The 27,371-nt window shown below is 37.0% G+C and overlaps 1 pseudogene; it reads left to right on the top strand.

Annotated features, from left to right (window-relative positions):
• The first annotated feature begins 17,906 nt into the window (after positions 1-17,906).
• On the top strand, positions 17,907-18,622 carry LOC138445147 (putative nucleoside diphosphate kinase; annotated as a pseudogene).
• Positions 18,623-27,371: the final 8,749 nt, after the last annotated feature.

The raw sequence follows: 27,371 nt of genomic DNA, 5'->3' as shown, positions 1-27,371 counted from the left end.
ATGGACAAAAGGAACCTGGAGGGCTACAGTCCAGGGAATTGCAACTGAGCCACTGAGCATGCATGCATGGATAGTCACCAGCAGGCTATAATGGGACTGAAGGATCCACTTCTAAAGTGGTTTTTGGCAGGAGGCTTTAGCTTTTGCCTCATGTGATGTAAACTACTTCCCCTCAAGCATGTGATCTGAGAGGGGGAAAGGAAGGAGGAATCTACAATATTATTTATTATCTAGTTCCAGAAGTCACATACCATCTCTTTTGTGGAATTTTAATCATTAGCAGCAGGATAAGTAAGTATAGATCACACTCAAGGAATAAAGAATTAACCTCCACATTTTGAAGGAAGAATATAAAAAAATTGTGGGTATGTTTTAAAATGACCAAAATCCTATAAGATTCTGCTTTGTATATGAAGCACTATTATCAGTGTATACATATTAATATTATGTTTTCTTCAAAATCTAATATTTTATTACCATGAACTGCCTCTATCTCTAGTGATATTTTTCTTCTATAATCCATTTTCCTATTGTTCATATCAGTTCAGATCAGTCGCTCAGTTGTGTCTTTGCAACCCCATGGACTGCGGCATGCCAGGCCTCCCTGTCCATCACCAACCCCTGAAGTTTACTCAAACTCATGTCCATTGAGTCGGTGATGCCATCCAACAATCTCATCCTCTCTCATCCCCTTCTCCTTCTGCCTTCAATCTTTCCCAGCATCAGGGTCTTTTCTAATGAGTCACTTCTTCACATCAGGTGGCCAAAGTAATGGAGTTTCAGCTTTGGCATCAGTCCTTCCAAAGAATATTCAGGACTGATTTCTTTAGGATGGACTGGTTAGCTCTCCTTGCAGTCCAAGGGACTCTCAAGAGTCTTCAACACCACAGTTCAAAAGCATCCTAGTTAGAGCCAGACATCCTGGAATGTGAAGTCAAGTGGGCCTTAGAAAGCATCACTACAAACAAAGCTAGCGGAGGTGATGGAATTCCAGTTGAGCTATTTCAAATCCTGAAAGATGATGCTGTGAAAGTGCTGCACTCAATATGCCAGCAAATTTGGAAAACTCAGCAGTGGCCACAGGACTGGAAAATGTCAGTTTTCATTCCAATCCCAAAGAAAGGCAATGCCAAAGAATGCTCAAACTATCGCACAATTGCACTCATCTCACATGCTAGTAAAGTAATGCTCAAAATCCTCCAAGCCAGGCTTCAGCAATATGTGAACCGTGAACTCCCTGATGTTCAAGCTGGTTTTAGAAAAGGCAGAGGAACCAGAGATCAAATTGCCACCATCCGCTGGATCATGGAAAAAGCAAGAGAGTTCCAGAAAAACATCTATTACTGCTTTATTGACTATGCCAAAGCCTTTGACTGTGTGGATCACAGTAAACTGTGGAAAATTCTGAGAAGGGTGGGAATACCAGACCACTTGACCTGCCTCTTGAGAAACCTATATGCAGGTCAGGAAACAACAGTTAGAACTAGACATGGAACAACAGACTGGTTCCAAATAGGAAAAGGAGTATGTCAAGGCTGTATATTGTCACCCTGCTTATTTCACTTATATGCAGAGTACATCATGAGAAACACTGGGCTGGAAGAAGCACAAGCTGGACTCAGGATTGCCTGGAGAAATATCAATGACCTCAGATATGCAGATGACATCACCCTTATGGCAGAAAGTGAAGAGGAGCTAAAAAGCCTCTTTAGAAAGTGAAAGTGGAGAGTGAAAAAGTTGGCTTAAAGCTTAACATTCAGAAAAATGAAGATAAGGCATCTGGTCCCATCACTTTATGATAAATAGATGGGAAACAGTGGAAACAGTGTCAGACTTTATTTTTTTCAGTTCCAAATTCACTGCAGATGGTGATTGCAGCCATGAAATTAAAAGATGCTTACTCCTTGGAAGAAAAGTTATGAGCAACCTAGATAGCATATTCAAAAGCAGAGACATTACTTTGCCAACAAAGGTCCATCTAGTCAAGGCTATGGTTTGTCCAGTTGTCATGTATGGATGTGAGAGTTGGTTTGTGATGAAAGCTGAGCACCGAAGAATTGATGCTTTTGAACTGTGGTGTTGGAGAAGACTCTTGAGAGTCCCTTGGACTGCACGGAGATTCAACCAGTCCATTCTAAAGATCAGTCCTGGGAATTTTTTGGAAAGAATGATGCTAAAGCTGAAACTCCAGTACTTTGGCCACCTCATGTGAAGAGTTGACTCAATGGAAAAGACTGATGCTGGGAGGGATTGGGGGCAGGAGGAGAAGAGGATGACAGAGGATGAGATGGCTAGATGGCATCACTGACTCAATGGATGTAAGTCTGAGTGAACTCTCGGAGTTGGTGATGGACAGGGAGGCCTGGCGTGCTGTGATTCATGGAGTTACAAAGAGTAGGACACAACTGAGTGACTGAACTGAACTGCACAACAAAGGAAACTATAAGCAAAGTGAAAGACAGCCTTCAGAATGGGTGATAATAATAGCATATAAAGCAACTGCCAAAGAATTAATCTCAAAAATATACAAGCAACTCTTGCAGCTCAATTCCACAAAAATAAACTACCCAGTCAAAAAATGGGCCAAAGAACTAAACAGACATTTCTCCAAAGAAGACATACAGATGGCTAACAAACACATGAAAAGATGCTCAACATCACTGATTATCAGAAAAACGCAAATCAAAACCACAGTCAGGTACCATTTCACGCCAGTCAGAATGGCTGCTATCCAAAAGTCTACAAGCAATAAATGCTGGAGAGGGTGTGGAGAAATGGGAACCCTCTTACACTGTTGGTGGGAATGCAAACTAGTACAGCCACTATGGAGAACAGTGTGGAGATTCCTTAAAAATCTGGAAATAGAACTGCCATATGACCCACCAATCCCACTCCTGGGCATACACACCAAGGAAACCAGAGTTGAAAGACACACGTGTACCCCAATGTTCATTGCAGCACTGTTTATAATAGCCAGAACAAGGAAGCAACCTAGATGTCCGTTGGCAAATGAATGGATAAGAAAGCTGTGGTACCTATACACAATGGAATATTACTCAGCCATTAAAAAGAATACATTTGAATCAGTTCTAATGAGGTGGATGAAATTGGAGCTTATTTTACAGAGTGAAGTTAGCCAGAAAGAATAACACCAAATACAGTATAATAACGCATATATATGGAATTTAGAAAGATGGTAATGATATCCTGTATGCGAGACAGCAAAAGAGACACAGATGTATAGAATATTCTTTTGGACTCTGTGGGAGATGGCAAGGATGGGATGATTTGGAAGAATGGCATTGAAACATGTGTATCAGCATATGTGAAATGAATCGCCAGTCCAGGTTCAATGCATGATACAGGGTGCTTGGGGCTGGTGCACTGGGATGACCCAGAGGGATGGGATGGGGAGGGTGGTGGCAGGGAATTCAGGTTGGGGAACACATGTACACCCGTGGCAATATATGGCAAAACCAATACAATATTGTAAAGTAAAAAAATTAAAAAGTAAAATTATTTTTTCTCTTTGTGCCTCATTTTGGTTATTGTCTATTGTTGTATCTATGTGTCTTTGTTTGGGCTGCTATAACAAGTTATCATACATTTAGTGCCTTATAAACAATAGAAATTAATTTCTCAGAGTTCTAGAGGCTAGAAAGTCCAAGATCAAGAGGTTGGCTGATTCTGTGTGAGAGTTGACTTCTTGGTTCATAGACCATATGACAGATGTGTAATTGAGCTCTCCAGGGTCTCTCTTAGAAAAGCACTAATTTCACCCGTGAGGTCTCTATTCTCATGACTTAGTCACCTCCCAAAGGCACCACCTCCAAATTCCATCACATTAGAAATTAGGTTTTCCATCATATTATTTTAGGAAGGACATAAACATTCAGTCTATAGCACTATGTGTTATCTTTTCTTTGTAACATCTGTTTTCAAGCCCCTTTACAGTACATTTTTTATGTTTTATATTGCATTTGCATTTTTTTAGTTAGATTGTATAAGTTTTAATTTTATGATTTCCTTTTCTATTGTTCTTGTATTTATATACAATTTCTGCTGCTGCTGCTGCTGCTGCTGCTAAGCCGCTTCAGTCGTGTCCGAGTCTGTGCGACCCGGTAGACGGCAGTCCATCAGGCTCTGCCGTCCATGGGATTCTCCAGGCAAGAACGCTGGAGTGGGTTGCCATTTCCTTCTCCAATTTAATTTCTAATGCTTTGAAAATGTTTACAGTGCAGATTTGAAGTTTATCTGCTTATTCAAACATCGCTGCTGTTTCTGGTTCTGTTTCTATTATTGGACTTTTTTTTTTACTACCATATATCATGTTTCTACTTCTTTGTGTGTCCATTAATTAATGACTGATTGCTAAAATGATGAAGTATTATAAATTTTATGTTGTTGAGTGTCTGGACTTTGATTTCTTCATTTCAAACATTATGTTTTTTGTTTTGTATATTAATCACTTCTTAGCCTTTTGGCTAAGATTAGGTGTTTTGTGGATCACCATAATCCTTTCAGTGTTAGTTGTTAAGATTTTTTTTTAAGGGTTTAAATACAGTAGCCTTCACTGTAGGTCTAGTTTAGCTCTCCTATTAATGCATGACTCCTCTAAGGTAGGTGTAGGATTACAGAACTGTAATACCTCTTCACTGTAATTGGCTGGAAATGACAGTTACAGCCAGCAGATTGACAGTCTTCCAATCTTGTACGTTCAACTTCAAATTTACATACACGGTTCCTCCATATCAGAATTCTTCCATGTAACTCTTCATGTGGTTTCATAGAATTTCAAATTTCCTGGAGAAACTTGATATTCAGTCAAAAATAAAAATGGACCCAGAAATAGATTCCTGGAGGTTTATACCTCAAAATCATTCTTCGCCAGTACTCTGCTTTGCAAATTTAAGTTGCCTCCCCAACTGATATTTATCTTGCAACTCAGTGGACTGCTGTGCTTTGCTAGGGTTTTCTCTGCCTGACCTACAGTTCATAAACTGTCTCCAGCAGAAAGCTGGTTCAATCACTGGCACCAACTAGTGTGTTTCTTCTTTCTTAAGACATTAGTGTCTTAAAATAGCATGTTTCCATTTTCCCCAGTTGTTCATATTTTTCCCTAGTTGTTTATATATAGGAAATTCAGCACCTATTAGTTCCTCATGTCTAGGAGTAAATGTCTCAAAGTTACAGTTTTTAAATTTTTTTTAAAAAAAGACTAGATATTCAATACAAGTAATCATAATCCATCCCAATAACTTAAGAAATGCAATGAGCAGAACAATTTTGAGGATCACAGCCTCAGCCTAGTCTATTACTTCTTCATATTTGATAATATTATCTTTGAATTGGCTCACAGCGTTTAAAATTTTTTCAAACTATAATTAATAGTTTCTCACAAACTCTACTTTAAGAAAACAGGAGAAGATCAAGAAAATAATTGGGAAAGTAATTTCAGCTAAGAAAGTTAACATTTCTTACAAATCTATAAAATTATGTCAGATTATTTATTGAATTTATCCATTTTATAAATAATGGGGAAGTCATAGCACTACTTATTAATAAGCTAAGGACTTTCAAAATGTATTCTCTAAATCATTAATCACTAAATATGTTATTGGCAATGAATGTGGGAACATTTTATCCTACAAAGTAGTATTAAAGGTCAGAAAATTAAAGAGTTGATTTATAAGGTAGGAAACTTTTTTTTGAAAAAGTGTGTTTTATCTATATACAGATGATCCTTGAACAATACAAGTCTGACCCAGGTATGGGTCCGATTGTACATGGATTTTTAAAAATACTAAATATTCTGGTGCTGCACGACCCACGGCTAGTTGAATCTGAGAATGCAGACTGCTGATATGGAGGAAACATGTATGTAAAGAAAACATCAGCATGGAGGGTTAGTTATAAGGTATACATGGATTTTTAAAACTGAATAGAGAGGGTTGAAGCCCTCACTCCCACATTGTTCAAAGGTCAATGTAATTTAAAAGACTAACTTAAAAAGAAAAATGTATGTTAGAACAGCATAGATCCGAAAGGAACAAAGTATAATTCAAGACAAAATTGTTAAAACACTCTGAAAACAGAAAAACTTAGAAATACTATTTTATATTTTACTTAGGAGGAATTAATTAAATCATGCCATTAAACTGGATGGAAATAGGGGCTTCCCTGGTGACTCAGTGGTAATGAGTCTACCTGCCAACACAGGAGACACCGGGTTCAATCCCTGATCCCAGAGATCCCACTTACCTTGGGGCAACTGGGCCCATGTGCACAATTATGCCTGGGAGTCACAAGTACTCAGCAATGAGAAGGCCACTGTAATAAGAAGCCTACGCACCACAACCAGAGAGTGGCCACCACTCTCTGCAACTGGAGAAAAGCCTGTGCAGCAGCAAGGACCCCACACAGCCAAGAATAAATAAATAAAATTAATTTTCTAAACCTGCATGGAAATAAATGCAGTAATAAAAAAGTTTCTGAAATATTATAGGACCAATACAATACAGAAAACTAAGTCAGTTACATGGCCAATACAGAAGCTTAATGTCAATTATGTATGCTTTTAAGATTATTTTTGAAGAAAAATATATTAAAATGTAAATTTTTAGTAATTGCAACACATAAACATGTAATCTGCAGAAGAAAGAATGGCATAAGAGAAATTAACCCCACAGACTAATCACAAAATACAATTTTTTTGTGTAATTTCTATAGCTCTATCTAGAAAATGATACTGTTTAATTGTTAAGATTCTGAAATATGAAAAAAATTGGAATTTAAAAATAGCAAATAAAAGAAACATTAAAAATAGAAAAAAAATTTTTTAAATCTATGAAAAGCTTGTCAAAAATATCTATGGAGAAAGGATAAATATAATCTAGACAAACTCATGGGCTTTTTAAATTCCAAAACTATGGAGGATCAGGTTTTTTCAATGAATCATTTGAGACCAAATATGAATTATAATATTTTGACCTAGTACTGTACATTCGATTCTACTTAAAACCTCATTTAAAGTAGATTGAAAGTAGTTCTAGGGCTTCCCTGGTGGTTCAGAGGTAAACAATCTGCCTGCCAATGCAAGAGACATGGGTTTGACCCTTGGTCCAGGAAGATCCTACATGCTTTGGAGCAAAAGCCCAAGCACCACAACTACTGAGCCTGTGCCCTTGAGCCGTGGAACTGCAACTACTGAGCCCACAGGATGCAACTACTGAAGCCCACACTCTAGAACCTGTGTACCACAACAAGAGAAGCCGCCACAATGAGAACCCCACTCACTGCAATGAAGAGTAGCGCCAGCTCGCTGCAACTAGAGAAAAGCTTGTGTAGCCGTGAAGACCCTGCACAGCCAAAATAAATAAATAAAATTTTTTAAAAATATAGTTTTAGTTTTTTGAGAAGCCTCCATACTGTTTTCCACAATGGTTGTACCAATTTACATTCCCTGCAACAACATACAAGGGTTCCCTTCTCTTCACACACATATCAGTTCACTTCAGTTCAGTCGCTCAGTCATGTCCAATTCTTTGTGACCCCATGAATCACAGCATGCCAGGCCTCCCTGTCCATCACCAACTTCCGGGGTTCACTCAAACTCAGGTCCATCGAGTCGGTGATGCCATCCAGCCATCTCATCCTGTCGTCTCCCCTTCCTCCTGCCCCCAATCCCTCCCAGCATCAGAATCTTTTCCAATAAGTCAACTCTTTGCATGAGGTGGCCAAAGTACTGGAGTTTCAGCTTTAGCATCATTCCTTCCAAAGAAATCCCAGGACTGATCTCCTTTAGAATGGACTGGTTGGATCTCCTTGTAGTCCAAAGGACTCTCAAGAGTCTTCTCCAACACCACTGTTCAAAAACATCAATTCTTCGGTGCTCAGCCTTCTTCATAGGCCAACTCTCACATCCATACATGACCACTGGAAAAACCATAGCCTTGACTAGACAGACCTTTGTTGGCAAAGTAATATCTCTGCTTTTCAATATGTGGTTGGTCATAAATTTTCTTCCAAGGATACTTTTAAATATTTGCAATTTGTGGTCTTTTTGATGATAGCCATCCTTATAGGTGTGTGGTAATATCTCATTTTGATTTTCATTTGCATCTCCCTGATGACTAGTGCTGTTGAGCATCTTCTTTATTTCCCATGCCTGTTGGTCACCAGCATTTCCTCTTTGGAAAAAATGTCAGTTCTTCTATTTTTTAATCAGGTTTTTTTTTTCTTTTTGATTTTGAGTTTTACAAGCTGTTTATATATGTTAGATATTAATACCTGATTGGTCATGGCATTTGTAGATATTTTCTCCCATTTAGTATGTTGTCTTTTTGTATTGCTGATGGTTTCCTGTGCTGTACAAAAGCTTTTAAATCTAATTAAATCCCATTTGATTATTTTTTGGTTTTATTTCCATTATTCTAGGAGACGGATCCAAACAAACTGCTGTGATATATGTCAAAGAGTATTCTGTGTTATGTTTTCCCCTGTTTTATAGTATCCAATCTTGCATTTAGGTCTTTAATCCACTTTTGCTTCTTTTTATAGGCTGAAGAAATTGATGTCTATCTTGTACTTATGAAAATAAAGATTTTAAATTGGGAAGTAACATGATCAGATCTCTGTTTTAGATAAACAATTCTATTAGTGTAGAGGGTTGATTAGAACAGCTGAGTAAGGAAAGTGGAAGCAAATGACCCTAATAAGAAACTATTGTATTCTTCAGTTATCCACTCTTTATAGAGACTCTGCTATGACTAGAATAGACACTGTGGCTACTACAGGAAACATAGCACTTACATTCCAATGAAGAAACAAATGATAAATTAGTTAAAAAGGTTTAAATGAGTTATTAACGATTTGTTATAACACTGTGAAGGAATTAAACAGGGTACAACACAACTACAAAGTGAAGGCTCTTTAAATAGGGTGTCAGGAGAGCCGCTCTGAGTAGGTGACACTTAAGCTGACATCTGACAGAGCACAGAACTCTAATGAATGCAAGGTCATTAGGGAGAAGAGAAAATATTTTGGAGATGTTTGAGCAAGTGCATTAAAAAAACTTGTTAACAAACCGGATATGGGGATTTAAGGATTATTCTAAAGTTTCAGGTTGAAGCAACTGGCTATCTGGCAGTGTTAATACTAAGATAGGAAATACTGTCAGATGTGAGTTAGAACTGTTGAGGTAACTGCTATTGGAGATGCCCAGTTGGTTATTTTTAGTTCTTTTATCATATTTCACAGTCCTCCCATGAACAGTTCACATATTCAAGGGAACAGATTTCTCTATGACGTTGAGGAAAGGGTATGAAGGGAATAACTAGAAGACATAGCTAGCCTAGAAACAAATATAAGCATACAAAATAATTCAGAATAAATATTTACACTAAGTGTTCCACTAGAAAGCAGGCTCTGAAGGAAACAAATTTTTCCTAACATTTTATTGGGAAATACAATCCTAGGGAAGCATGAACACTGGGAAAATGGAATAGAGTAGAGATGTGTGTGTGTGTGCGTGTGTGTGTGTGTGTGTGTGCGCGCGTGTGTGTGTGTTAGTCACTCAGTTGTCTCTGACTCTGCAACCCCATGGACTATAACCCACCAGGCACCTCTGTCCATGGGGTTTATCTAGGCAAGAATACTGGAGCAGGTTGCCCTTCTCCAGAAGATGCCCTTCTCCAGGGGATCTTCCTAACTCAGGGATCAAACCCGGGTCTCCCACACTGGAGGCAGATTCTTTACCATCTAAACCACCAGTGAAGCCCTAGTAGGCGATGAGATAGGACAAAATAAGGCACAGTGTTATGGATTGGGATACAGCTTTATGTAAACTGATGCCTGGGTCATGTAAGACATCTTTAGAAAGATCACATAAAGCTATTCTGCCTTTAAAAGGAGGGAGAAGAGAGAATTTATCCACTCACTCCCATCCCCCTTCAGTCAAACTTCCATCTTTTATGAATTAGCCCCTTACACTTCCAAGCTGCACATGTGTGGTGCTTAGTGAAATGGAGAGCTGCAACCCATATCTTGAAAATCAGTGGCAACGTGGAACATAGAAACAGGAAGTAAGAGGAAGTTGCAGCCAGGTATTAAAGGGGTATCAGGGGCAGTAGGCACAGTAGGAATGTCAGCCTAAAGCAGAAGCAGCTGCCACAGCAGCAACCTGGCTCTAGGCCAGTGAGACACAGCAAGTCACTACTGTAAGTTGAAAGCAGGGCAGGTGAGCAGGCCTGAGGTGGTGTATAAACTGAATCCAAGGCACAGTGAAAGATGGTGAGGGGCAGAAGCAGGGGTAGACAAAGAGGTCTACCCTCATTGACACATAGGAGGAGATAAGGCCAGATCATTTTAACCTTAAGAACACTGGTTTCACTCTTAGTAAAAAGGGCAGCTATTGCTATCCTGCTGTTTGAAAAGATGTCTCTGCTGGTTGTGTTGAAAATAGCCTCTCAGAAGCAAGTGTATACATAAGACAATCAGGGAAGCAGAAATCCAGAACTTGTGATGGTGTTTTGAACCAGAGGAGTAGCTTGGTAGAAAGCAGTGACAGGTTTGGGTATATTTTAAATGTAGAGCCCACAGGATTTCCTTGCTTCACACTTCTCAAAAACTCAAATTTCCAGTAGATTAAGAAGCTAGCTTTTAAAACTGTTAAAACTAAAATTTAAAAAAGCATTAGAAGGAAATACAGTCAAAAATAGGGAAGATAACTTTTTAAAATTCAAAATTCATAAACAGAGCAACATTAAAATAAATAAAATGAACAGACAAGCAAAAGTCAAGTAGAAAATATGTGTAATATATAAGATATTAGAGTTTAGTGCTTAGAATATATTAAATAGCCTTATAAATTCAACAGGAAAAAGGCAAACAATTCAACAGAAAAGTGGGCAAAATATACATGAAGACTATTCACAAAAATTGAAACAATAGCAATATATATACAAAAAAGCACTCAACCTTGTTGGTTAGCAGGGAAAAAAAAAACAAAATAAAACATGAAATGTCAGTTTTTATCCATCAGGTTGAAAAAAAAGAAACGTTGAAACATTCACAGATTGGACAAACATGATAATGGGGTGTTCATATACTGTACAGGGAAGTATATAATTGGCCAATGCATTGAAAAGCACATACTTATAAAATACATTAAAATGTAAAATACCTATCATCTCAACCCAGCAAGTCTACTGAATAGCTATTCTAGAGAAATATTCTCATATCACTAAAAAGGGTATACAAGATACTCATTATATTATTGAAAAATAAGTTTCACAAATTTTTACCAACAGAAGACTAGATAAACCTCTGAAGCATACATACCAGGTAAAAGAATAAAGTATATCCATAGGTCCTGACATGGAAAAATATCCAATATATAACTTACCCAAAAAAGGAAATTTCCAAAAAACACACAACATTCGCATGATAATAGGATGTGATGACTATCTGAGTAGAAATGTTCTGAGTCCACACAGTTGTGAGGTTAGATAGGGAAAAATAAAGTAATTATTAATTATGGTATTAAAGTGGCCTATTTGAATAGCTTAACTATTAGTTCCTAAGCCTAAGTGAATTATATATTCCTACATGTCATACTGCATTATTTGTCAGTCTCTTATTATCAGGTATTACTTCAAATAATACAATAAAAATACAGTGCAAGTTAATTATACTGTAAAAATGAAAGTCATAAAAAATATAGAATGCCATGAAATCAATAAAAGTGACTCTGGGAACTACACAAGTCACAGAGCAGACCATTTGATCAGTCCAATTAACAATTAAAGAAAAGAAAATGAAGCAAGGGAACAAGAAAAATGCTTTAAACAATATTGTTTTAAAATCAAAACGTTTAGCAAACAGAGCTTGCATATTTTAGCAAAAACTCCCTGCTTTAGAACCCTGTTGCAAAAGTCAGACATGAAGCAAATTACTTCATATTGTGTTTTTATATAATTTTGTCAGAAAAAAATTACAGCAAAACACTCTAGATTCATACTTTGGGAAGGCCAAGAAATAAAGCAATTAAAGTGATATCCCTGCCAATATAGAGGAACCGTGGCTCCTGAGGCATGCCGGATGCAGAGAAACTGAAGATGTAGTCGACCAGATTTTGGAAATAACTACAACAGGAGGTCTGCAAAATAAAAAGGTTGTTTTCATCTCATCAGTCCTAGATGAAGAGATCAAGCCCTGAGCCTTTGGAGTGGGAGCACTGACTCCAAGACCATAGACTACCAGAGAACTAACCATAGGGAGTATCAAATAGTGAGAACTCACACAAAGGAAACCACTTGAATATAAGACCTGGCATCACCCAACCACCAGTAGCACCCTGTGCAGGATGCCTCATTTAAACAACAAACAAAACGAAAATACAAACTCAAAAATCAGCAGGATTACCAACTCACTCAGCCTTGTCCATCAGAGGGGGAAAAAAACAACTCAGCTCAAATCTCACCCTATATGAAGCTTATACAAACCACTGGACCAACCTTACGAGAGCAGAAACCAAAAGAAAGAGAGAATTCAGCCTTGAAGCCTGGGAAAAGAAGACCTCAAACACAATAAGTCTTTTTTAAGAAATGAAAAGGCAGAGAAATACTATACAAATGAAGGAACAAACTAGAAACACAGAAGTCCAAATAAATGACGAGGAAATAGGCAAACTACCTGAAAAATAATTCAGAATAATGATAGTAAAGATGATCAAAAACCTTGAAAACAAAAGGGAGAAAATACAATAATCAATTAACAAAGACCTAGAAGAATTAAAGAATAAACATACAGAGATAAACAACACAATTACTGAAATTAAAATACTCTAGAAGGAATCAATAGTGGATATCTGAAACAGAAGAATGATTCAGTGAGCTGAAAGATAAAATGGTGGAAATAACTTCTGAAGAGTAGAATAAAGTAAAAAGAATGAAAAGAACTGAGGACTGTCTCAGAGACCTCTGGAACCATATCAAATGTACCAACATTCAAATTATAGGGGTCCCAGAAGAAGAAGAGAAAAAGAAAGGATATGAGATAATTCTAGAAGAGACTATAGTTGAAACTTTCCCCAACATGGAAAAGGAAACAGTCAATCAGGTCCAAGAGGCACAAAAAGTCCTATACAGGATAAACCTAAGGAGAAACACACCAAGACACATACTAATCAAACTGGCAAAGACTAAACACAAAGAAAAAAATATTAAAAGCAGCAAGGGAAAAGCAACAAGTAACATACAAGGGAAACCCCATTCGTTTAACAGCTGATCTTTCAGCAGAAACTCTGAAGGTCAGAAAGGAAAGGCAAGATATATTTAAAGTACTGAAAGGGAAAAATCTACAACCAAGATTATTGTACTCAGAAAGGATCTCATTCAAAATTGATGGAGAAATAAAAAGCTTTTCAGACAAGCAAAAGTTAAGCGGATTCAGTACCATCAAACCAGGTATACAACAAATGTTAAAGGGACTTATATAGTCAAGAAATACAAGAGAAGAAAAAAAGATCTACAAAATCAACCCCAAACAATTAAGAAAATGGCAATAGGAACATATATATCAATAAATACTTTAACTGTAAATGGATTAAATGCTCCAACTGAAAGACACTGACTGAATAGATCCAAAAACAAGACCCATATACATGCTGTCTACAAGAAACCCACTTCAGACCTAAAGAAACATATACACTGAAAGTGAGAGGATGGAAAAATATATTCCATGCAAATGGGAAGCAAGAGAAAGCTGGAGTGGCAATCCTCATATCAGACAAAATTAAAGAATATTACAAGAGATAAGAAAGGATACTACATAATTATCCAAGAGGAAGACACAACAATTGTAAATATCTTGGCACCCAACATAGGAACACCTCAATACATAAGACAAAAAGTAATAGACATAAAAGGAGAAATTAACAGTAACACAATAATAGTAGAAGACTTTAACACCCCACTCACACCAATGGACAGATCATCAAAAGAGAAAATTAATAAGGAAACACAAGTCTTAAATGATACATTAGATGAGATCTCATTGATATCTTCAGGACATTCCATCCACATGCAGGAGAATACACATTCTTCTCAAGTGCACATGGAAAGTTCTCCAGGATAGACCCCATCTTGGGTCACAAAACAAACCTCAGTAAATTTAAGAAAATTGAAATCGTATCAAGCATCTTCTCCGACCACAAAGCTATGAGACTAGATATCAATTACAAGAAAAAAATGTAAAACACAAACACATGGAGATTAAACAATACGTTTCTAAATAAACAACAGGTTACTGAAGAAATCAAAAGGGAAATTAAAAAATTTCTAGAAACAAATGGCAATGAAAACACAACAACTCAAAACCTATGGGATGCAGCAAAAGCAGTTCTAAGAGGGGAGTTTATAGCAATACAACCCTACCTCAAGAAGCAAGAAAAACATTGAACAACCTAACTTTACAGCTAAAACAACTGGAAAGAGAAGAACAAAAACACCCCAAGATTAGTAGAAGGAAAGAAATCATAAAGATCAGAGCAGAAATAAATGAAAAAGAAATGAAATAAACAGTAGTAAAGATTAATAAAACTAAAAGCTGGTTCTTTGAGAAGATAATTTGACAAACCTTTAGCCAGACTCACCAAGAAAAAAAGAAGAATCAAGTCAACAAAATTAGAAATGAAAAAGGAGAGGTTACAACAGACAATGCAGAAATACAAAGGATTAAAAGAGTCTATTATGAGCAACTAATGGCAATAACATGGATAACATGAAAGAAATGGACAGATTCTTAGAAAAGTCAATCTTCTAAGACTGAACCAGGAAGAAATAGAAATTATGAATAACTCTATTACAAGCACTGAAATTGAAGCCGTGATCAAAAATCTCTCAAAAAACAAAAGCCCAGGACCAGATGGCTTCATGGAATTCTATCAAGCATTTAGAGAAGAGCTAATTCCTATCCTTCTAAAACTTTTTCAAAAATTTGCAGAGGAAGGAACACTTCCAAATTCATTCTATGAGGCCACCATCACCCTGATACCCAAACCAGACAAAGACAACACAAAAAAAGAAAACTACAGGCCAGTTGTTACTGATGAACATAGATGCAAAAATCCTCAACAAAATTTTAGCAAACAGAATTCAGCAACTCATCAAAAAGCTCATACACCATGATCAAGTTGGGTTTATTCCAGGGATGCAAGGATTCTTTAATATTCGCAAATTTATCAATGTGATACACCATATTAATAAGTTGAAAGATAAAATCCATATGATAATCTCAATAGATGCAGAAAAAGCCTTTGACAAAATTCAGCACACATTTATGAATAAAACTCTTCAAAAAATGGGCATAGAATGAACTTACTTCAACATAGTAAAGGCCGTATAGGACAAGCCTACAGCAAACATTATTCTCAATGGTGAAAAACTAAAAGCATTCCCCCTAAGATCAGGAATAAGACAAAGGTGCCCACTTTTCCCACTATTATTCAACAGTCCTGGAAGTACTAGCTACAGCAGTCAGAGAAGAAAAAGAAATAAAAGGAATCCAGATTGGAAAAGAAGTAAAACTCTCACCGTTTGCAGATGACATGATACTGTACATAGAAAAGCCCAAAGATAGTATCAGAAAATTACTAGAGCTAATCAGTGAATTTACCAAAGTTGCAAGATACAATATCAATACACAGAAATCACTTACATTTCTATATACTAACAATGAAAAATCAGGAAAAAAAAATGAAGCAATCAATCCCATTCACCATTGCAACAAAAAGAATTAAATATCTCAGAATAAACTTACCTAGGGACTGGAAAAGGTCAGTTTTCATTCCAATTCCAAAGAAAGGCAATGCCAAAGAATGCTCAAACTACCACACAATTGCACTCATCTCACATGCTAGTAAAATAATGCTCAAAATTCTCCAATCCAGGCTTCAGCAGTACATGAACCATGAACTTCCAATTGTTCAAGCTGGTTTTAGAAAAGGCAGAGGAACCAGAGATCAAATTGCCAACATCTGATGGATCATCGAAAAAGTAAGAAAGTTCCAGAAAAACATCTATTTCTGCTTTATTGACTATGCCAAAGCCTTTGACTGTGTGGATCACAATATACTGCAGGGAATTCTGAGAGAGATGGGAATACCAGACCACCTGACCTGCCTCTTAAGAAACCTATATGCAGTCAGGAAGCAACAGTTAGAATTAGATGTGGAACAGACTGGTTCCAAATAGGAAAAGGAGTATATTGTCACCCTGCTTATTTAACTTATATACAGAGTACATCATGAGAAACGCTGGGCTGCAAGAAGCACAAGCTGGAATCAAGATTGCTGTTGGAAATATCAATAACCTCAGATATGCAGATGACACCACCCTTATGGCAGAAAGTGAAGAGGAGCTCAAAAGCCTCTTGATGAAAGTGAAAGAGGAGAGTGGAAAAGTTGGCTTAAAGCTCAACGTTCAGAAAATGAAGATCATGGCATCTGGTCCCATCACTTATGGGAAATAGATAGGGAAACAGTGTAAACAGTGTCAGACTTTATTTTGGGGGGGCTCCAAAATCACTGCAGATGGTGACTGCAGCCATGAAATTAACAGACACTTACTCCTTGGAAGGAAAGTTATGACCAACCTAGATAGTATATTCAAAAGCAGAGACATTACTTTGCCAACAAAGGTCCATCTAGTCAAGGCTATGGTTTTTCCAGTGGTCATGTATGGATGTGAGAGTTGGACTGTGAAGAAAGCTGAGCACCAAAGAATTGATGCTTTTGAACTGTGGTGTTGGATAATACTCTTGAGAGTCCTTTGGACTGCAAGGAGATCCAACTAGTCCATTCTAAGGAAGATCAGTCCAGAGGATAAGATGGCTGGATGGCATCACTGACTCGATGGACATGAGTTTGAGTGAACTCCAGGAGTTGGTGATGGACAGGGAGGTCTGGCATGCTGTGATTCATGGGGTCGCAAAGAGTCAGACACGACTGAGCGACTGAACTGAACTGAAGGAGACAAAAGAACTGTAAAGAACTGTACAGAACTGTACAGAAAATTACAAGACACTGATGAAAGAAATCAAAGATGACATAAACAGATGGAGAGATATTCCATGTTCCTGTGTAGGAAGAATCAATATTGTGAAAATGACTATACTAACAAATGTAATCCACAGATTCAATGCAATCCCTATCAAATTATCAGTGACATTTTTCAAAGAACTATAACAAAAAGTTTCACAGTTCATATGGAAAGACAAAAGATCCCGAATAGCCAAAGCAGTCATGATAAAGAAGAATGGACCTGGAGGAATCAACCTTCCTGACTTCAGATTATACTACAAAGCTACCGTCATCAAGACAGTATGGTACTGGCACCAAAACAGAAATATAGACGAATTAAACAAGATAGAAAGCCCAGAAATAAATCCATGCACTTGTGGATACCTTATTTTTGACAAAGGAGGCAAGAATATACAATGGGGCAAAGATAGCTTCTTCAATAAATGGTTCTGAAAAAACTGGACAGCTACATGCAAAAGAATGAAATTAGAATACTCCCTAACACCATTCCCAAATGTAAACTGAAAATGGATTAAAGACCAAAATGTAAGACCAAAATGTAAGAAAGTATAAAATTCTTAGAGGAAAACATAGGCAGAATACTCAATGACATAAATCAAAGCAGGATCCTCAATGACCCACCTCCTAGAGTAATGGAAATAAAAACAAGTAAACAAGTGGGACCTGATTAAACTTAAAAGCTTTTGCACAGCACAGGAAACTATAAGATGAAAAGACAACCCTCAGAATAGGAGAAAATAATAGCAAGTGAAACAAGTGACAAAGGATTCAGGAAGATTCTTGCTTAAAACATGACTCTACAAGGATGGTGACTAAAGCCCAAGGTTGAGGCACAGTCCAGAAAAGACCTCAGAAACACCTGACTACAGTTTGGTCAAGGAGAGTGTCTTTGTCACTCTGAAGTTCTTTTAGGGGAAAAAAGAAATGTTACAATTAGTCAAAACAAAATTTTAATTTAAAGATAGTCTCCAGGTTCAGCTCTGGCACAGCAGAACAGGAGTCATCCACATTCCACTAGCTTCTTGGACCTTAGCTGACATCCAGAGCACCTTCATTGCCATCAGATGGTATGCACTGAGGCCTTATGGGCAAGATCATCAAGGTCTTTGAGCAAGAAGGATTCTATATTGTGGCCATGATGTTCCTTCAGGTCTCTGATGAACACTTTGAGCAGCAATATGTTGCCTTGAAAGACTGCTCATTCTTCCCAGGGCTAGAGAAGTGCATGGACTCAAGATCAGTTGTGGCCACGGTCTGGAAGGGCCTGGATATGGTTAAGTCAGGGAAGGCTGATATTTGGGGAGACAACCCAGCAGACTCTAAGTTGGGCACCATTCTCGGGACCTCTGCACTCAAGTTGGCAGGAACATCATTTGTGGTAGTAATTCAGTAGAAAGTCCTGAAAAAGAAACCAGCCTATGGTTTCAGCTGGAAGAACTGGTTGATGACATGTCTTGTGCTTATGACTGGATCCATGAAAAAGAGGTGGACAAAGCAGCAGCCTCCTTGGGTACCACTTAATGTGTCCCTGGATACAGCTCTTCTTACTTAGATGCATTAGGATTGACCATTCTTCTCTAAAGCTAGTTTACCAATAAAACTTTTGGAAACTGGAGGAAAAAAAGAACCACAGAACATTTTAGCAATAGGGAAACAGATCAATTTAAGTTTATTTTTAGATTTATAAATGTACATGAACAGACAAAGGATAGCACCCAGAACTGATTATCAGTTGAGAAAAAAAAATTAAATTAGATTATGATTGCATAGCTTTCATAAAAATAAATACCATATGAATTCAAATTACAACAAAACAAAATCACTTAAAAGTATAAACAAAAATATCAGAGATTATATAGATAATATGGGGCTTGAAAGTTCTTTCTAAACAAATCACAAAGCTCAGAACCACAAGAGAAAAATTACTTGAACTCATAAAAATGTAAGAAGCCACATGCTTCTTCTTCAAAGACTGTGAGAAATTGTTTTCAAACCATTCATGAGTACTTGGTTTATGTACTTTTTTTTTAAGTTTCTATGAACCACTGACAAGAAAGTAAACAATCCAATATAAAAGTAGGCAAAGAACATCAACAAATAACTCATAAGAAGGTTCAGTTTTTTAAAAATATAAAAATTGTTCAACCAGTTATCTCAGAAATCTAAATGTAAACAGTAAAATATTTTTCCACTTTAAAGTGAAATAAATTGATCACAAAATTTTAAGGTTAATTCAACTTAGTGCTGGTAAAAATAATCCTAGCAAAACAGACTTTCTCATATTCTGTGTTCATGAATCTTATTATTCTTTTGAGGAACAGTTTGACAGGATCCACACATGTGAAGCATACATTGCCTTTGGCCCAATTATTCCACTTGCAGAAATGTATGTTTCACAAACACAGTCTGTTTACCTCAGCCCTTGTTTCTCTAATGTGAATTACTCCTATTTGATTCATAAGGGAGAAGATGCGAAACACAGAAGCTGTGTAGATTTACACATTATTTTTCCAGGCAAAGGAAGCAGAGAAAGCAAGAGAAAAATAAAACCTTAAGCAGAAAAGGGAAAAGCCCTTAGCTGGGTTGATGCAGTAGTCTCAGGACTCCAATCAGCTTTATTTTAGAAAGTAAAGTAAGTGCTTGAGCCCAGGCCTCCCCCATGATGGCTCACCCTCAGCCTCCTGTCGCTTTCATCTTTGGCAATTTGTATTGCTGCCTTTGTGGCATACACCCAGTTTACAGCTCCACTTAATCTGTATGCTTTCAGCACCACCAGCCCTACACTTATCGATATTATTATTTAGTGATTTTGCACATTTTTAATCTTCACTGTGCAACCACCAGGCACAAAAAGCTCTCTTGCCCAGACCATCCACATGATCTCCCTAAGTATCAATTTGGTTTTGTGGTGCTCTAGTTTCAAACATGCAGAGGTACTGAATAGTCTGCCACAACTCTATGTTATGTTCTGGTATTTTAATTGTACTATTTTGAGGAACATGTGGTTTTTTAGGTTCTCATACATAGCATTAAGAAGAAAGCGTATTCTTGCACAAGTGAGCAGGAGTGATTGCAATGGTACATGATTGGAACCCTAGTCTTTCCATTTGGGAATGGTTAGATAAATTATGATCTGTCTTTTCTATAGAATCCCATATCATTATCAAAATGAGGCATGGAAATTTCACCAAGATACATTGTTTACAATGTCTCTAAGCAATATGTATTTTTTACATTAAAATCAGGAATATAAAACTGTATCTACTAGTACCAGATTATTCTCAATGGTTATATGTAAGGATGAAAATTTTATTAGTGGGGAATTTTCAAGTTTTAGTAAATATGTTTCTATATGATTTAAAGCTTGTTAAAAACAAAATGCATATATTCATGGATAATTTTGTAGTGATCTTAAATAACCTACTTTAAATTCAAATACTAGAAGTCTACAAGAAAATTCTTAGCTCTTAGGAGAGAAAAGGATAGAAATGAACAAAAGATGAAAAAGGACAACTAACCTTAGTAAATTTCATGTTTATCTCAAAATCATAAATAAAATGAGAATATAAGCACAAACTTTAAAATATATACAACAGATACAGCTGAAATAAGTCAATATCTCCTTAAATTAGGAGCACATAAAAAACATGTGTTTTTCTGAAAATGTAGGTGCCAACTCCATCCTCAGATCTTCCAGTTCAATCTGGCAAAGAGGAACAGAAAAGTTGGATAGAATAACATGGTATTGTAGAGCCATTAATCCACAGAAGTGAGCAAGGTGTGGAGTGGTTAAAAGAGGCATAGATGGTTAGGGTTTGAAGAACAGCAAGCTTTTCCTTGCCTAAACTCAGAATCAATTCAAAGTTATACAAGGAAGTCAGGCAGAGGAGTAGTGGGAAATCAGTATAACATAATACAACAGTACTGTTGGAGAATGTAGCTTAATTGTGTAGCTGCAAATTCTCAAGCCCCCACTCAGAGGCAGTTAGATACTTATGTACCTACTGACAGTCAGCTCTGAGGAATTACAAGCACCCCCATGGAGCCCACCCAAATAAAACTTTGTTATGGGGCTGAGAACCTGAGCAGGTAAACATCAAGAGCAGAAGGCCTAAGCTTCACATGCTTGAATCCCACTCACCAGTTTATCAACGAGATAGTTCACTCCACCTCCCATGAAGAAGAGAGAATGAGGAGACAGAGAACAGGAATGTCAAACCACATCTCTCACTGGAGAAGAAGGCAAGTAAAAGGAAGGCCCACGCCTTCTCACAGAGACTAGGAGAAAAAGCGGAGATTTAAATGTGTAATTACCATCTCTCTTCTTAAGAGAAGAGATGAAATATTTCAAAGAATAATTAACTCACAGTTATGAATATAAATTATAAAGCATACTATAAAAGTTTCTACTATTTTAGAGGAAATTTGTTCCTTTCAGATTTTTTAATGTAACTTCTCTAGCAGATAAACTTGAAAATCTTATATGAAATATAAAATGCATCATTAACCTTGACTTACAGAGTTTTAATACAGAATGATCCTTGAATCAGCACTCCTCTGAGGAGAAAAAATAGGCTTTAAATTTATATGTTAATGTCTAATAATGTTCTTTAGGATCAATGTCTTACCAACCTATTTGCCCCACATTGTATCATAGTTTAACTGAGAACAAAATATTTCCATGATCTACATGAAGGCAAAAATTATAAAAAGGAACATATGAAGAATAACAAAGTACTCGTAGATTCATTATAACTAGTGTAGTACTACAGAAATTTTCCACTAAAAGAACACATCAAAAGAGGTATTCAGAAAGAAAATGATTTGACAGACTCTCTTAATTTTAAATCACTGAGCAAAATGCCCTTACAAAATTCTAACACTCTGTTCTTGTCAGGACACATAGTCTCAAAACACTCAAGAGTAATTTGGGAAAGGCTAGAAGAGATATTCACGATGAAAGATCAATTTTAACTTTCTCACTTCTCATTTGGCACCCTACTCCAGTACTCTTGCCTGGAAAATCCCATGGACCGTGGAGCCTGGTAGGCTACCGTCCATGGGGTTGCAAAGAGTCGGACATGACTGAGCGACTTCACTCACTTTCACCCCTTCCACTCTAGAGAAATGACCGACTCAAAATTAAAATTTTCCTCTTCTTACACATTTTTAACCTGCCTTAAAGGTCTACAAGAAATTTGTCAATAACTCTTTTTGCTTATTTGTGACAAGTACTGAAAAATATATTGACCCTATCAGTGAGATTACACCTCCCCACTGTGTTGAACTCAGGCTTGCCGTGTGACTTGTTTTGGCCGGTGAAGTGGGAAAATGTGATATTTGTCATTCTGTGCTTCATTATGCTTCTCCTCCACTCTGTCATGAGGACTAGCAATGCTCCAAGTAAGCTAGGAACATCAGCCTGGGTTTTAGAGTGACATGCAGTGTAAGACATCAATATTTACTGTTGTAAGACCCTGAAAGTTTGGAATTGTTGTTGACTGCATTAGACTATACCTATCCCTATAGGTACCAAGAATCATCCAAGAGAAGGGAGGAAAAAGGCCTTCAGTATACTTTCCTCTTCTGTATTAAAAGTAAATAAAAATCACTCTTTTTAAAATTCATCTTTAAGTGCTTGACTGATTATATGAAAAAATGATCATTTGGTCTAGACTAAAATGGTCATTTTATCTAGACTATAGACTTAATCCCTTACCATCTTTATTTCTATAAAAACTTGTAACTTCTTACTAAATAAAGAAATTTATTTTAGTACTACCTTTAAAAAAATTGTCATCTGAAAACTGACCTGGAGTGAAAAGAAGACAAAATAATACCAACTTTTTCCCATTAGGAGGAAATTGCATTATTCTCTAATTTCTGAATCAAACAAACATCTATTTATTCTTACTATGAATAAGCATAGTTTAAATTAATAAAAGAATGAATGATAATGGTGCTTTTAGAAAATTATGTAATTTTCAAATGAGAAACACTAATCTTAACACTTTCTTGGGCAAAGAAGGTTATGCTACTAAAGAGAGCTTGAAACTTTCAATTAAAATAACACTGTTAAAACAGTTTCTACCACCTTTATTTGAATGGTATCTCTGCTGCCAGAGAAAAGCTGCCAAATGTGTCTAGAATTGATTAATAAGGAGAATAATTGCTTCCTACTAATTTTAATCTTTTTACAGCTTTGCCTCTCATGGGATAAACATGAGGACTATGTGGCTTTATCATCAAATCTGAATCTAACCATTCCTTTGCCAGCAGCCAATGAGGTGCAAACACAAATTAAACTAGATTGAGGATTATATTGCTTGGCTGTTTGAAAATTTATATTACTTGCAAAGCATGCAGGCAAAGAGCAGCAGATGGGCAGTACAGAGCAAAATTTTCTTTCTGGATATTGCCCATCTGTTCTCCTTTTTTGCGTTTCTACTTCAAACTATTTTAGACGTCCTAATTTTCCTTTCTTTCACTCCTTCTTTCTTTTTTAATAGTTTAATAAATTAGTTACTCAAATTTTCAGTGATCAAACAAGTAACACAGAGCTGATTTTCAACATAAGCAGTAATAACTACTAATTTATATTGTGGTCATACTATATTCCAGTAAGCCTCCTAAAGTTTTTAAATGTCTTAACCATTTTGTCTTAACTACTAAGGAGATTTTATATTAAGGAAATTGAAGAATAAAAAGTTCAAGACAATTATCCAGTTCACAGTGCTAGGAAATGATAGAATAGAATTTCAAGGCTGTTTTAAAATATCAAACCTTGCAAGAAATAAAAAACTTGTTTGCTCTAAAATTTAGTGTATTATTATTAACATTTAAATTTTGTTTTTATAATCAAACTTGAAAAACATCTTATTTAATTTCTCTCAAATCCATCAGAAAATACAAACAAAATACTTCATATATTTCAAATATTGTAGGATGTTATAAGTGATGAGATTTTAAGTATCAAACCACTGAATTTCAGATTTGGAATGGACATGAAACATCATCTTATCTAGTGCTTCCCAAAAATCTCTGTGCAATGGAATCCTTTCTTTAAATAAAGTATGAAATGAAAATCAAACCCTGAGAACCAGTGAAGTTAACTAATGTGTAAAACCAGATCAAAGTACCTGAATACAATCGGGAGTTGGGCAGAGGGAGTTGGGCAGAAGGAGTTACCATTGAAGGGAAGAAGGAAGAGATTTGGAGCCCTGCCCCTTCAACAGTTCTCTATTTTTGTCCCTTTTTCCCCCTCTTTTGGACATCTAGGGCATCATCCATTCCTGAATAAAACTAACAACTCTCTAATGATGATATATGCCTAATGAGAAGATGATGTTTATTTTAAGGTCTTGGTTTTACTAGAGCTCAATTTACAAATAATCTCAAAATGTAACCACTTACCTTTACTCACTGTCTGCAGACTCAGAAGCCAATCTTGTGCCACAAAAGGAATCTCCAGAAGGACTTTAAAAAAAATTTTAAGGGATCTATGTATTTAGAAATGGAGAAAAGAAGGACCTATACAAAGCAGAACAGCTTTGCGGGACCAACCTTGGGAGCAGACATACAGATGGAGCAGCCTACCAACACGGTGTTCATCAACCTGAATTGAATGCTTTCCCACTTTTGCATGCCAATACAGTGGCATAAATATTAATATAAATTAATTTTAAAAAAATTGACAGTTTTGAAACATGGATCCCTTTAGATCATGTATTAAGGTTGGGTCAGAGTTACACTTTAATAACTAAGTTAACAACCTAAGTTCAGGCAAGGAAGTAGAAGTACAAAAGGATCAATAATCAAGATGGGAAATTTTGCTTTGTCTTGGTTTTGTTTTTAGACCTAAAGAAAGGAGGAATCTCTTCTTTCTTCTACTGCATTTCATGGCTATCTTCATGGGATCTAAAATCTACATCATACTATCATACTATATATACTCTACAGTCTAATAGGACTAAATTAGCTTTTGTGGGCTGACCTAGTAACCAACTTGATTAAGAATAAAATATGCTTTTATTTAGGAATAATTATTGGGGTTGTCTTTGTGTACATCACACACACACACACACACACACACACACACACACATGGGCTTCCCTGGTGGCTCAGATGGTAAAGAATCGGCCTGCAATGTGGGAGACCTGGGTTCGATCCCTGGGTTGGGAAGACCCCCTGGAGGAGGGCATGGCAACCCACTCCAGTATTCTTGCATAGAGAATCCCCAAGGATAGAGGAGCCTGGTGGGCTAGAGTCCATACAGTTGCAAAGAGTAGAACATGACTGAGCAACTAAGCACAGCAGACACACACTCACGCATGGTGACTGTGATTAGTCAAGCTTTCAAATCTAAAAAAAATTTAAGGACACAGATCTTACTCTTGGCATAAACATTTGAAATCTTGTCCCCAGTCCGTGTTCGTTCTCTCACACACATTCTATCACAACATAGCTAGAGGGGACCTGGAACATCTGGACTAACCACAGAACAGCATATTATTTTCCTATATATCAATGACATCATCCTAAAAGGGCCACATAAACAATAGGAGGCAGCTACATCAGAAGTCTTGATAACACAAATGAGCTCCCAAAATGGAGAAGGAACTATAAAAATTCAGGGTTCTACTATATTAGTGAAATTTGGGGGACATGCAGGTACATCCTTTTAAAAGGACAGGACAAATCATTGTATCTTAGACCTCCCAACATTAAAAACGAAGCATGGTACTTGCTGGGCTTTCTGTGGTTCTTTCAAGTCTTTGATAATGGTACTGATACCCACCAGGGAGAAGATATTGGTTTCAAGTTAATATCTTGCTAGGAAAGGAAAGCTCCAGGGCATTTCATTTGACTCTCCTCCCTACCATAGTAACTTATATTTCATGGTTCAGGTGGGTAAATAGAAGCTGTTACTAGTTATGAAATATGTATATTCCAATCATACACTCAAGATGTGGTAAAATAAATATGCGGTGATGAGGCAGAGTTTATTGGTTGGTAACATCCATTCCCCACATCATCCTTGTTAACAGCCTCACTCTAACTCTAACTCAGGGGAGCAAGGTGCTCAGTCCAACTGGATGCAGCACAACAAACCTTTCGTTTGTCCTATACTTTCTTATTGTCAGGGTGGACACATACAACACAATCCTAGAAATCACCTCTTTACAGAATGTGTTAGATTGATGTTATTTCTTAGAAAATTGTTTCCTAAAAGGGCAATAGGCGTAAGATTAGCCTTTTTTCCCCCTTACTTTGACCTTGCCTTGAACATGAATGCAGAGGCAGGAATTGTAGGGGTTGTCCTTTGACATGAGGGAATGTCAAAGGGAAACAGAGCTATAGCCTCTGATATCATAGAATTGTCCCACTCACTGACATCTGTCACCTCCACACCTCCTAGGATAACTGCAACATGAATGCTTGATTATTTAAACCACACTAGTTGGATTTTCTATTATCTGCAGGCATACATAATCCTAACGAATACAGATGGGTTTATCTCAGCCTAATGGAAGGTATGCATGGGTTGGAACTATTATTTATCAGTTAACTGCCTTAAGTCTTAACTCTTCCCAGTGGCTCATCAGCATACTTAGTCCCCTAAAACCAGTGTGCATTCAGGCTATCATCCAATCCTGATTCCTGTGGGAATTTCCCTTTCCACAGGGCACGGTCATCCTGGTTAATGGTATCCTGTGTACTGTGCTATTACTAAGAGGTCCTCCTTCTGCAGATCTCACCTCCCTTAATCCAGGGACTGAGAACCTGTAAATAGACTCAGGTCTTATGAGTTCAAATCAGGCCTCTGTTCTTCAGACCCAGAGTTGTTGGTATAAGTAAATCAAGTAGGGCTTTAAAGAACTGTTCATCTTTTTCAGTGCTAGAAATTCCATGGTCAATTGGCCACCTCAAAACAACAACAAAAGCACCACCACAACACCTGTGTTTATGACCAATCTGATTTCTTAGTTCCACTGCCTTTTATGGTAACCAGCCCTGTTTGCCTCTGCAAAGATGTGAGAATTGGACCACAGAGCAAGCTGAGTGCCAAAGAATTGATGCTTATGAACTGTGGTGCTGTAGAAGACTCTTGAGAGTCCTTTGGACAGCAAGGAGATCAAACTAGTCAGTCCTGAAGGAAATCAACCCTGAATATTCATTAGAAGACTGATGCTGAAGTTGCAATAGTTTGGCCACCTGATGTGAAGAGTTGGCTCACTGGAAAAGACCCTGATGCTGGGAAAGATTTAGG

Source organism: Ovis canadensis, chromosome 8, assembly GCF_042477335.2.
Source record: "Ovis canadensis isolate MfBH-ARS-UI-01 breed Bighorn chromosome 8, ARS-UI_OviCan_v2, whole genome shotgun sequence".
Lineage (NCBI taxonomy): Eukaryota > Metazoa > Chordata > Mammalia > Artiodactyla > Bovidae > Ovis > Ovis canadensis.
Note: the sequence above shows the minus strand (reverse complement) of the source record. Positions and strands in the feature narration are given on the sequence as shown.